The 12,185-nt window shown below is 46.3% G+C and overlaps 7 pseudogenes; all 7 read left to right on the top strand.

The window, feature by feature from the left end:
* Window positions 1-1,310: 1,310 nt before the first annotated feature.
* LOC142473906 (U1 spliceosomal RNA) lies at window positions 1,311-1,483 on the top strand (annotated as a pseudogene).
* A 1,407-nt stretch (window positions 1,484-2,890) lies between these two features.
* On the top strand, window positions 2,891-3,063 carry LOC142473919 (U1 spliceosomal RNA; annotated as a pseudogene).
* A 1,413-nt stretch (window positions 3,064-4,476) lies between these two features.
* Window positions 4,477-4,649, top strand: LOC142473931 (U1 spliceosomal RNA; annotated as a pseudogene).
* A 1,413-nt stretch (window positions 4,650-6,062) lies between these two features.
* Window positions 6,063-6,235, top strand: LOC142473943 (U1 spliceosomal RNA; annotated as a pseudogene).
* Window positions 6,236-7,648: 1,413 nt separating this feature from the next.
* Window positions 7,649-7,821, top strand: LOC142473955 (U1 spliceosomal RNA; annotated as a pseudogene).
* Window positions 7,822-9,225: 1,404 nt separating this feature from the next.
* LOC142473967 (U1 spliceosomal RNA) lies at window positions 9,226-9,398 on the top strand (annotated as a pseudogene).
* Window positions 9,399-10,840: 1,442 nt separating this feature from the next.
* Window positions 10,841-11,013, top strand: LOC142473979 (U1 spliceosomal RNA; annotated as a pseudogene).
* The last annotated feature ends 1,172 nt before the right edge of the window (window positions 11,014-12,185 follow it).

Consider the following 12,185-nt stretch of genomic DNA (forward strand, 5'->3'; position numbering starts at 1 on the left):
TTTGGGCCTGGTCAATAACTGTGGCATAAAAGGAGCAAACCCAACTAGCCAGGTAGCAACATCTCAAACAGGGAGAAATGACAATTAGGCACCTGCGCAGACATTTAGGAATAAATTCAGGTGGATTGGGAAATAGGGAAACACATATAATTCATGAAAAAAACATTCTAAACAAAAAGGGCCAAGAACTGTAGAATATGAGTCGCTGCAGCAGCAGCAGCAGCAGCAGCAGTAAAAATGTATCCCTCTCTTTCCAATGTCCACCTCTCTGGCTGATTGTTTTCTTTTCTTTTTTTGGTTTGAGATACGAATCTCTCTATTATTATACTGAGATAAGTGCAATACACAATGTATAGGTGATTTCAAAGTCACAATTGTATGTTTGATGCCTTTTGAAATATTGTATAAAGCAGCACATTTACAAACAAATCTGGATTCATTTTTTTTTTTTAAATGGCCGTTCCTTGCAGGATATGGGGTTTTTATTTCACCCCCTCCCCACCCTAGTTCTACATGGTATGTATGGGTCTCTGTAGCCAGACCACCCCATGTGATGATATCACAAAGGGAGTATACAGTACGTTCTAGAGTTTCTAGGCTCCAAAGTAACAAAGAGCGGCATTTAAAACCAACAGATTGCAAACTATCTGCTGAGTGGTGCAAAAAACAATATCTATCTATCTATCTATCTCTATCCAGGGAGCAGCAGACAGTGTTAGCTTGCTTCTATATTTATGCAAATGCCAGGTAAGCAGCTATGCTGGTAAAGGGCAAAGTGACAAGTGTGCCAGCAGGACAGGGCACCTCTCCAGCAGCAGCAGCAGCAGCAGCAGCAGCAGCAGCAGCAGCAGCAGGTGTCAGTGGAGGTCAGAAAAAGTGAGTGCCGGCAGGTAGGGTAGATGAAGAAAGCCACCCCAGAAATATGGTGTCCCCCTGTCTCTCCGCCAGCTGAAATGACAGAGCTGAGCGGTGTTCAAAGTGATTGCTTCTTCCTTTTAAAACCAAGAAGAAGTACCTTGCGGCGAAGCTTGGCTTCTCTGGGTGCTTGTTGGATGGGCGGGGGAGGGGCTGTCTTGGATCTATGTTGTTTGACAAATATTCGCTGCTGCACAAATGTTTGCATGGAATGGCCTAAGCTGATCCTTGCTGCAGGTTCTGGCTCAGATACTAGGCCTCAGCTACTGTGGTGCTTGCCGCTGCTGGATGCTGCTGCTGCTGCTGCCACTGCACCAATGACCAAGCTGCTCTCTCCACAAGGGTGACACTTGTCCTGGGACAGGGCTAGTTGCCCCCCAGCGCCATTCCAACTCATACTTACCTGGCAGAGGAGTAAATTATGCAGCCACGATCCTGCAGGTGGCTCTCCCAGAGCGAGGCTTGCTCATTGCACTTGGAGCTAGCTGACCTCTGCGATTTCCCCACATGCGGGAAACTCGACTGCACAATTTCTGGTAGTGGGGGACTGCGTGCGCGCTCTCCCCTGTTTTTCGACTGTTAGAAAAAACAGAAACAAAAATCAACAACAACAACAACAACAACCACCACCACCCACAGCACAGGTGTTTGTTCAGACAAGCTGCTATTGCCACTGCTTGGGCTTTGGGCCTGGTCAATAACTGTGGCATAAAAGGAGCAAACCCAACTAGCCAGGTAGCAACATCTCAAACAGGGAGAAATGACAATTAGGCACCTGCGCAGACATTTAGGAATAAATTCAGGTGGATTGGGAAATAGGGAAACACATATAATTCATGAAAAAAACATTCTAAACAAAAAGGGCCAAGAACTGTAGAATATGAGTCGCTGCAGCAGCAGCAGCAGCAGCAGTAAAAATGTATCCCTCTCTTTCCAATGTCCACCTCTCTGGCTGATTGTTTTCTTTTCTTTTTTTGGTTTGAGATACGAATCTCTCTATTATTATACTGAGATAAGTGCAATACACAATGTATAGGTGATTTCAAAGTCACAATTGTATGTTTGATGCCTTTTGAAATATTGTATAAAGCAGCACATTTACAAACAAATCTGGATTCATTTTTTTTTTTTAAATGGCCGTTCCTTGCAGGATATGGGGTTTTTATTTCACCCCCTCCCCACCCTAGTTCTACATGGTATGTATGGGTCTCTGTAGCCAGACCACCCCATGTGATGATATCACAAAGGGAGTATACAGTACGTTCTAGAGTTTCTAGGCTCCAAAGTAACAAAGAGCGGCATTTAAAACCAACAGATTGCAAACTATCTGCTGAGTGGTGCAAAAAACAATATCTATCTATCTATCTATCTCTATCCAGGGAGCAGCAGACAGTGTTAGCTTGCTTCTATATTTATGCAAATGCCAGGTAAGCAGCTATGCTGGTAAAGGGCAAAGTGACAAGTGTGCCAGCAGGACAGGGCACCTCTCCAGCAGCAGCAGCAGCAGCAGCAGCAGCAGGTGTCAGTGGAGGTCAGAAAAAGTGAGTGCCGGTAGGTAGGGTAGATGAAGAAAGCCACCCCAGAAATATGGTGTCCCCCTGTCTCTCCGCCAGCTGAAATGACAGAGCTGAGCGGTGTTCAAAGTGATTGCTTCTTCCTTTTAAAACCAAGAAGAAGTACCTTGCGGCGAAGCTTGGCTTCTCTGGGTGCTTGTTGGATGGGCGGGGGAGGGGCTGTCTTGGATCTATGTTGTTTGACAAATATTCGCTGCTGCACAAATGTTTGCATGGAATGGCCTAAGCTGATCCTTGCTGCAGGTTCTGGCTCAGATACTAGGCCTCAGCTACTGTGGTGCTTGCCGCTGCTGGATGCTGCTGCTGCTGCTGCCACTGCACCAATGACCAAGCTGCTCTCTCCACAAGGGTGACACTTGTCCTGGGACAGGGCTAGTTGCCCCCCAGCGCCATTCCAACTCATACTTACCTGGCAGAGGAGTAAATTATGCAGCCACGATCCTGCAGGTGGCTCTCCCAGAGCGAGGCTTGCTCATTGCACTTGGAGCTAGCTGACCTCTGCGATTTCCCCACATGCGGGAAACTCGACTGCACAATTTCTGGTAGTGGGGGACTGCGTGCGCGCTCTCCCCTGTTTTTCGACTGTTAGAAAAAACAGAAACAAAAATCAACAACAACAACAACAACCACCACCACCCACAGCACAGGTGTTTGTTCAGACAAGCTGCTATTGCCACTGCTTGGGCTTTGGGCCTGGTCAATAACTGTGGCATAAAAGGAGCAAACCCAACTAGCCAGGTAGCAACATCTCAAACAGGGAGAAATGACAATTAGGCACCTGCGCAGACATTTAGGAATAAATTCAGGTGGATTGGGAAATAGGGAAACACATATAATTCATGAAAAAAACATTCTAAACAAAAAGGGCCAAGAACTGTAGAATATGAGTCGCTGCAGCAGCAGCAGCAGCAGCAGCAGTAAAAATGTATCCCTCTCTTTCCAATGTCCACCTCTCTGGCTGATTGTTTTCTTTTCTTTTTTTGGTTTGAGATACGAATCTCTCTATTATTATACTGAGATAAGTGCAATACACAATGTATAGGTGATTTCAAAGTCACAATTGTATGTTTGATGCCTTTTGAAATATTGTATAAAGCAGCACATTTACAAACAAATCTGGATTCATTTTTTTTTTTTAAATGGCCGTTCCTTGCAGGATATGGGGTTTTTATTTCACCCCCTCCCCACCCTAGTTCTACATGGTATGTATGGGTCTCTGTAGCCAGACCACCCCATGTGATGATATCACAAAGGGAGTATACAGTACGTTCTAGAGTTTCTAGGCTCCAAAGTAACAAAGAGCGGCATTTAAAACCAACAGATTGCAAACTATCTGCTGAGTGGTGCAAAAAACAATATCTATCTATCTATCTATCTCTATCCAGGGAGCAGCAGACAGTGTTAGCTTGCTTCTATATTTATGCAAATGCCAGGTAAGCAGCTATGCTGGTAAAGGGCAAAGTGACAAGTGTGCCAGCAGGACAGGGCACCTCTCCAGCAGCAGCAGCAGCAGCAGCAGCAGCAGCAGCAGGTGTCAGTGGAGGTCAGAAAAAGTGAGTGCCGGCAGGTAGGGTAGATGAAGAAAGCCACCCCAGAAATATGGTGTCCCCCTGTCTCTCCGCCAGCTGAAATGACAGAGCTGAGCGGTGTTCAAAGTGATTGCTTCTTCCTTTTAAAACCAAGAAGAAGTACCTTGCGGCGAAGCTTGGCTTCTCTGGGTGCTTGTTGGATGGGCGGGGGAGGGGCTGTCTTGGATCTATGTTGTTTGACAAATATTCGCTGCTGCACAAATGTTTGCATGGAATGGCCTAAGCTGATCCTTGCTGCAGGTTCTGGCTCAGATACTAGGCCTCAGCTACTGTGGTGCTTGCCGCTGCTGGATGCTGCTGCTGCTGCTGCCACTGCACCAATGACCAAGCTGCTCTCTCCACAAGGGTGACACTTGTCCTGGGACAGGGCTAGTTGCCCCCCAGCGCCATTCCAACTCATACTTACCTGGCAGAGGAGTAAATTATGCAGCCACGATCCTGCAGGTGGCTCTCCCAGAGCGAGGCTTGCTCATTGCACTTGGAGCTAGCTGACCTCTGCGATTTCCCCACATGCGGGAAACTCGACTGCACAATTTCTGGTAGTGGGGGACTGCGTGCGCGCTCTCCCCTGTTTTTCGACTGTTAGAAAAAACAGAAACAAAAATCAACAACAACAACAACAACAACCACCACCACCCACAGCACAGGTGTTTGTTCAGACAAGCTGCTATTGCCACTGCTTGGGCTTTGGGCCTGGTCAATAACTGTGGCATAAAAGGAGCAAACCCAACTAGCCAGGTAGCAACATCTCAAACAGGGAGAAATGACAATTAGGCACCTGCGCAGACATTTAGGAATAAATTCAGGTGGATTGGGAAATAGGGAAACACATATAATTCATGAAAAAAACATTCTAAACAAAAAGGGCCAAGAACTGTAGAATATGAGTCGCTGCAGCAGCAGCAGCAGCAGCAGCAGTAAAAATGTATCCCTCTCTTTCCAATGTCCACCTCTCTGGCTGATTGTTTTCTTTTCTTTTTTTGGTTTGAGATACGAATCTCTCTATTATTATACTGAGATAAGTGCAATACACAATGTATAGGTGATTTCAAAGTCACAATTGTATGTTTGATGCCTTTTGAAATATTGTATAAAGCAGCACATTTACAAACAAATCTGGATTCATTTTTTTTTTTTAAATGGCCGTTCCTTGCAGGATATGGGGTTTTTATTTCACCCCCTCCCCACCCTAGTTCTACATGGTATGTATGGGTCTCTGTAGCCAGACCACCCCATGTGATGATATCACAAAGGGAGTATACAGTACGTTCTAGAGTTTCTAGGCTCCAAAGTAACAAAGAGCGGCATTTAAAACCAACAGATTGCAAACTATCTGCTGAGTGGTGCAAAAAACAATATCTATCTATCTATCTATCTCTATCCAGGGAGCAGCAGACAGTGTTAGCTTGCTTCTATATTTATGCAAATGCCAGGTAAGCAGCTATGCTGGTAAAGGGCAAAGTGACAAGTGTGCCAGCAGGACAGGGCACCTCTCCAGCAGCAGCAGCAGCAGCAGCAGCAGCAGCAGGTGTCAGTGGAGGTCAGAAAAAGTGAGTGCCGGTAGGTAGGGTAGATGAAGAAAGCCACCCCAGAAATATGGTGTCCCCCTGTCTCTCCGCCAGCTGAAATGACAGAGCTGAGCGGTGTTCAAAGTGATTGCTTCTTCCTTTTAAAACCAAGAAGAAGTACCTTGCGGCGAAGCTTGGCTTCTCTGGGTGCTTGTTGGATGGGCGGGGGAGGGGCTGTCTTGGATCTATGTTGTTTGACAAATATTCGCTGCTGCACAAATGTTTGCATGGAATGGCCTAAGCTGATCCTTGCTGCAGGTTCTGGCTCAGATACTAGGCCTCAGCTACTGTGGTGCTTGCCGCTGCTGGATGCTGCTGCTGCTGCTGCCACTGCACCAATGACCAAGCTGCTCTCTCCACAAGGGTGACACTTGTCCTGGGACAGGGCTAGTTGCCCCCCAGCGCCATTCCAACTCATACTTACCTGGCAGAGGAGTAAATTATGCAGCCACGATCCTGCAGGTGGCTCTCCCAGAGCGAGGCTTGCTCATTGCACTTGGAGCTAGCTGACCTCTGCGATTTCCCCACATGCGGGAAACTCGACTGCACAATTTCTGGTAGTGGGGGACTGCGTGCGCGCTCTCCCCTGTTTTTCGACTGTTAGAAAAAACAGAAACAAAAATCAACAACAACAACAACAACAACCACCACCACCCACAGCACAGGTGTTTGTTCAGACAAGCTGCTATTGCCACTGCTTGGGCTTTGGGCCTGGTCAATAACTGTGGCATAAAAGGAGCAAACCCAACTAGCCAGGTAGCAACATCTCAAACAGGGAGAAATGACAATTAGGCACCTGCGCAGACATTTAGGAATAAATTCAGGTGGATTGGGAAATAGGGAAACACATATAATTCATGAAAAAAACATTCTAAACAAAAAGGGCCAAGAACTGTAGAATATGAGTCGCTGCAGCAGCAGCAGCAGCAGCAGCAGTAAAAATGTATCCCTCTCTTTCCAATGTCCACCTCTCTGGCTGATTGTTTTCTTTTCTTTTTTTGGTTTGAGATACGAATCTCTCTATTATTATACTGAGATAAGTGCAATACACAATGTATAGGTGATTTCAAAGTCACAATTGTATGTTTGATGCCTTTTGAAATATTGTATAAAGCAGCACATTTACAAACAAATCTGGATTCATTTTTTTTTTTTAAATGGCCGTTCCTTGCAGGATATGGGGTTTTTATTTCACCCCCTCCCCACCCTAGTTCTACATGGTATGTATGGGTCTCTGTAGCCAGACCACCCCATGTGATGATATCACAAAGGGAGTATACAGTACGTTCTAGAGTTTCTAGGCTCCAAAGTAACAAAGAGCGGCATTTAAAACCAACAGATTGCAAACTATCTGCTGAGTGGTGCAAAAAACAATATCTATCTATCTATCTATCTCTATCCAGGGAGCAGCAGACAGTGTTAGCTTGCTTCTATATTTATGCAAATGCCAGGTAAGCAGCTATGCTGGTAAAGGGCAAAGTGACAAGTGTGCCAGCAGGACAGGGCACCTCTCCAGCAGCAGCAGCAGCAGCAGCAGCAGCAGCAGGTGTCAGTGGAGGTCAGAAAAAGTGAGTGCCGGTAGGTAGGGTAGATGAAGAAAGCCACCCCAGAAATATGGTGTCCCCCTGTCTCTCCGCCAGCTGAAATGACAGAGCTGAGCGGTGTTCAAAGTGATTGCTTCTTCCTTTTAAAACCAAGAAGAAGTACCTTGCGGCGAAGCTTGGCTTCTCTGGGTGCTTGTTGGATGGGCGGGGGAGGGGCTGTCTTGGATCTATGTTGTTTGACAAATATTCGCTGCTGCACAAATGTTTGCATGGAATGGCCTAAGCTGATCCTTGCTGCAGGTTCTGGCTCAGATACTAGGCCTCAGCTACTGTGGTGCTTGCCGCTGCTGGATGCTGCTGCTGCTGCTGCCACTGCACCAATGACCAAGCTGCTCTCTCCACAAGGGTGACACTTGTCCTGGGACAGGGCTAGTTGCCCCCCAGCGCCATTCCAACTCATACTTACCTGGCAGAGGAGTAAATTATGCAGCCACGATCCTGCAGGTGGCTCTCCCAGAGCGAGGCTTGCTCATTGCACTTGGAGCTAGCTGACCTCTGCGATTTCCCCACATGCGGGAAACTCGACTGCACAATTTCTGGTAGTGGGGGACTGCGTGCGCGCTCTCCCCTGTTTTTCGACTGTTAGAAAAAACAGAAACAAAAATCAACAACAACAACAACCACCACCACCCACAGCACAGGTGTTTGTTCAGACAAGCTGCTATTGCCACTGCTTGGGCTTTGGGCCTGGTCAATAACTGTGGCATAAAAGGAGCAAACCCAACTAGCCAGGTAGCAACATCTCAAACAGGGAGAAATGACAATTAGGCACCTGCGCAGACATTTAGGAATAAATTCAGGTGGATTGGGAAATAGGGAAACACATATAATTCATGAAAAAAACATTCTAAACAAAAAGGGCCAAGAACTGTAGAATATGAGTCGCTGCAGCAGCAGCAGCAGCAGCAGCAGTAAAAATGTATCCCTCTCTTTCCAATGTCCACCTCTCTGGCTGATTGTTTTCTTTTCTTTTTTTGGTTTGAGATACGAATCTCTCTATTATTATACTGAGATAAGTGCAATACACAATGTATAGGTGATTTCAAAGTCACAATTGTATGTTTGATGCCTTTTGAAATATTGTATAAAGCAGCACATTTACAAACAAATCTGGATTCATTTTTTTTTTTTAAATGGCCGTTCCTTGCAGGATATGGGGTTTTTATTTCACCCCCTCCCCACCCTAGTTCTACATGGTATGTATGGGTCTCTGTAGCCAGACCACCCCATGTGATGATATCACAAAGGGAGTATACAGTACGTTCTAGAGTTTCTAGGCTCCAAAGTAACAAAGAGCGGCATTTAAAACCAACAGATTGCAAACTATCTGCTGAGTGGTGCAAAAAACAATATCTATCTATCTATCTATCTCTATCCAGGGAGCAGCAGACAGTGTTAGCTTGCTTCTATATTTATGCAAATGCCAGGTAAGCAGCTATGCTGGTAAAGGGCAAAGTGACAAGTGTGCCAGCAGGACAGGGCACCTCTCCAGCAGCAGCAGCAGCAGCAGCAGCAGCAGGTGTCAGTGGAGGTCAGAAAAAGTGAGTGCCGGTAGGTAGGGTAGATGAAGAAAGCCACCCCAGAAATATGGTGTCCCCCTGTCTCTCCGCCAGCTGAAATGACAGAGCTGAGCGGTGTTCAAAGTGATTGCTTCTTCCTTTTAAAACCAAGAAGAAGTACCTTGCGGCGAAGCTTGGCTTCTCTGGGTGCTTGTTGGATGGGCGGGGGAGGGGCTGTCTTGGATCTATGTTGTTTGACAAATATTCGCTGCTGCACAAATGTTTGCATGGAATGGCCTAAGCTGATCCTTGCTGCAGGTTCTGGCTCAGATACTAGGCCTCAGCTACTGTGGTGCTTGCCGCTGCTGGATGCTGCTGCTGCTGCTGCCACTGCACCAATGACCAAGCTGCTCTCTCCACAAGGGTGACACTTGTCCTGGGACAGGGCTAGTTGCCCCCCAGCGCCATTCCAACTCATACTTACCTGGCAGAGGAGTAAATTATGCAGCCACGATCCTGCAGGTGGCTCTCCCAGAGCGAGGCTTGCTCATTGCACTTGGAGCTAGCTGACCTCTGCGATTTCCCCACATGCGGGAAACTCGACTGCACAATTTCTGGTAGTGGGGGACTGCGTGCGCGCTCTCCCCTGTTTTTCGACTGTTAGAAAAAACAGAAACAAAAATCAACAACAACAACAACAACCACCACCACCCACAGCACAGGTGTTTGTTCAGACAAGCTGCTATTGCCACTGCTTGGGCTTTGGGCCTGGTCAATAACTGTGGCATAAAAGGAGCAAACCCAACTAGCCAGGTAGCAACATCTCAAACAGGGAGAAATGACAATTAGGCACCTGCGCAGACATTTAGGAATAAATTCAGGTGGATTGGGAAATAGGGAAACACATATAATTCATGAAAAAAACATTCTAAACAAAAAGGGCCAAGAACTGTAGAATATGAGTCGCTGCAGCAGCAGCAGCAGCAGCAGTAAAAATGTATCCCTCTCTTTCCAATGTCCACCTCTCTGGCTGATTGTTTTCTTTTCTTTTTTTGGTTTGAGATACGAATCTCTCTATTATTATACTGAGATAAGTGCAATACACAATGTATAGGTGATTTCAAAGTCACAATTGTATGTTTGATGCCTTTTGAAATATTGTATAAAGCAGCACATTTACAAACAAAAAAAAAAAAAAAAAAAAAAAAAAAGCACATTTACAAACAAATCTGGATTCATTTTTTTTTTTTAAATGGCCGTTCCTTGCAGGATATGGGGTTTTTATTTCACCCCCTCCCCACCCTAGTTCTACATGGTATGTATGGGTCTCTGTAGCCAGACCACCCCATGTGATGATATCACAAAGGGAGTATACAGTACGTTCTAGAGTTTCTAGGCTCCAAAGTAACAAAGAGCGGCATTTAAAACCAACAGATTGCAAACTATCTGCTGAGTGGTGCAAAAAACAATATCTTTCTATCTATCTATCTCTATCCAGGGAGCAGCAGACAGTGTTAGCTTGCTTCTATATTTATGCAAATGCCAGGTAAGCAGCTATGCTGGTAAAGGGCAAAGTGACAAGTGTGCCAGCAGGACAGGGCACCTCTCCAGCAGCAGCAGCAGCAGCAGCAGCAGGTGTCAGTGGAGGTCAGAAAAAGTGAGTGCCGGCAGGTAGGGTAGATGAAGAAAGCCACCCCAGAAATATGGTGTCCCCCTGTCTCTCCGCCAGCTGAAATGACAGAGCTGAGCGGTGTTCAAAGTGATTGCTTCTTCCTTTTAAAACCAAGAAGAAGTACCTTGCGGCGAAGCTTGGCTTCTCTGGGTGCTTGTTGGATGGGCGGGGGAGGGGCTGTCTTGGATCTATGTTGTTTGACAAATATTCGCTGCTGCACAAATGTTTGCATGGAATGGCCTAAGCTGATCCTTGCTGCAGGTTCTGGCTCAGATACTAGGCCTCAGCTACTGTGGTGCTTGCCGCTGCTGGATGCTGCTGCTGCTGCTGCCACTGCACCAATGACCAAGCTGCTCTCTCCACAAGGGTGACACTTGTCCTGGGACAGGGCTAGTTGCCCCCCAGCGCCATTCCAACTCATACTTACCTGGCAGAGGAGTAAATTATGCAGCCACGATCCTGCAGGTGGCTCTCCCAGAGCGAGGCTTGCTCATTGCACTTGGAGCTAGCTGACCTCTGCGATTTCCCCACATGCGGGAAACTCGACTGCACAATTTCTGGTAGTGGGGGACTGCGTGCGCGCTCTCCCCTGTTTTTCGACTGTTAGAAAAAACAGAAACAAAAATCAACAACAACAACAACAACCACCACCACCCACAGCACAGGTGTTTGTTCAGACAAGCTGCTATTGCCACTGCTTGGGCTTTGGGCCTGGTCAATAACTGTGGCATAAAAGGAGCAAACCCAACTAGCCAGGTAGCAACATCTCAAACAGGGAGAAATGACAATTAGGCACCTGCGCAGACATTTAGGAATAAATTCAGGTGGATTGGGAAATAGGGAAACACATATAATTCATGAAAAAAACATTCTAAACAAAAAGGGCCAAGAACTGTAGAATATGAGTCGCTGCAGCAGCAGCAGCAGCAGCAGCAGTAAAAATGTATCCCTCTCTTTCCAATGTCCACCTCTCTGGCTGATTGTTTTCTTTTCTTTTTTTGGTTTGAGATACGAATCTCTCTATTATTATACTGAGATAAGTGCAATACACAATGTATAGGTGATTTCAAAGTCACAATTGTATGTTTGATGCCTTTTGAAATATTGTATAAAGCAGCACATTTACAAACAAATCTGGATTCATTTTTTTTTTTTAAATGGCCGTTCCTTGCAGGATATGGGGTTTTTATTTCACCCCCTCCCCACCCTAGTTCTACATGGTATGTATGGGTCTCTGTAGCCAGACCACCCCATGTGATGATATCACAAAGGGAGTATACAGTACGTTCTAGAGTTTCTAGGCTCCAAAGTAACAAAGAGCGGCATTTAAAACCAACAGATTGCAAACTATCTGCTGAGTGGTGCAAAAAACAATATCTATCTATCTATCTATCTCTATCCAGGGAGCAGCAGACAGTGTTAGCTTGCTTCTATATTTATGCAAATGCCAGGTAAGCAGCTATGCTGGTAAAGGGCAAAGTGACAAGTGTGCCAGCAGGACAGGGCACCTCTCCAGCAGCAGCAGCAGCAGCAGCAGCAGCAGGTGTCAGTGGAGGTCAGAAAAAGTGAGTGCCGGTAGGTAGGGTAGATGAAGAAAGCCACCCCAGAAATATGGTGTCCCCCTGTCTCTCCGCCAGCTGAAATGACAGAGCTGAGCGGTGTTCAAAGTGATTGCTTCTTCCTTTTAAAACCAAGAAGAAGTACCTTGCGGCGAAGCTTGGCTTCTCTGGGTGCTTGTTGGATGGGCGGGGGAGGGGCTGTCTT

The sequence above is a fragment of the Ascaphus truei genome (genome assembly GCF_040206685.1).
Source record: "Ascaphus truei isolate aAscTru1 chromosome 13 unlocalized genomic scaffold, aAscTru1.hap1 SUPER_13_unloc_3, whole genome shotgun sequence".
In the NCBI taxonomy this organism is placed as follows: Eukaryota; Metazoa; Chordata; class Amphibia; order Anura; family Ascaphidae; genus Ascaphus; species Ascaphus truei.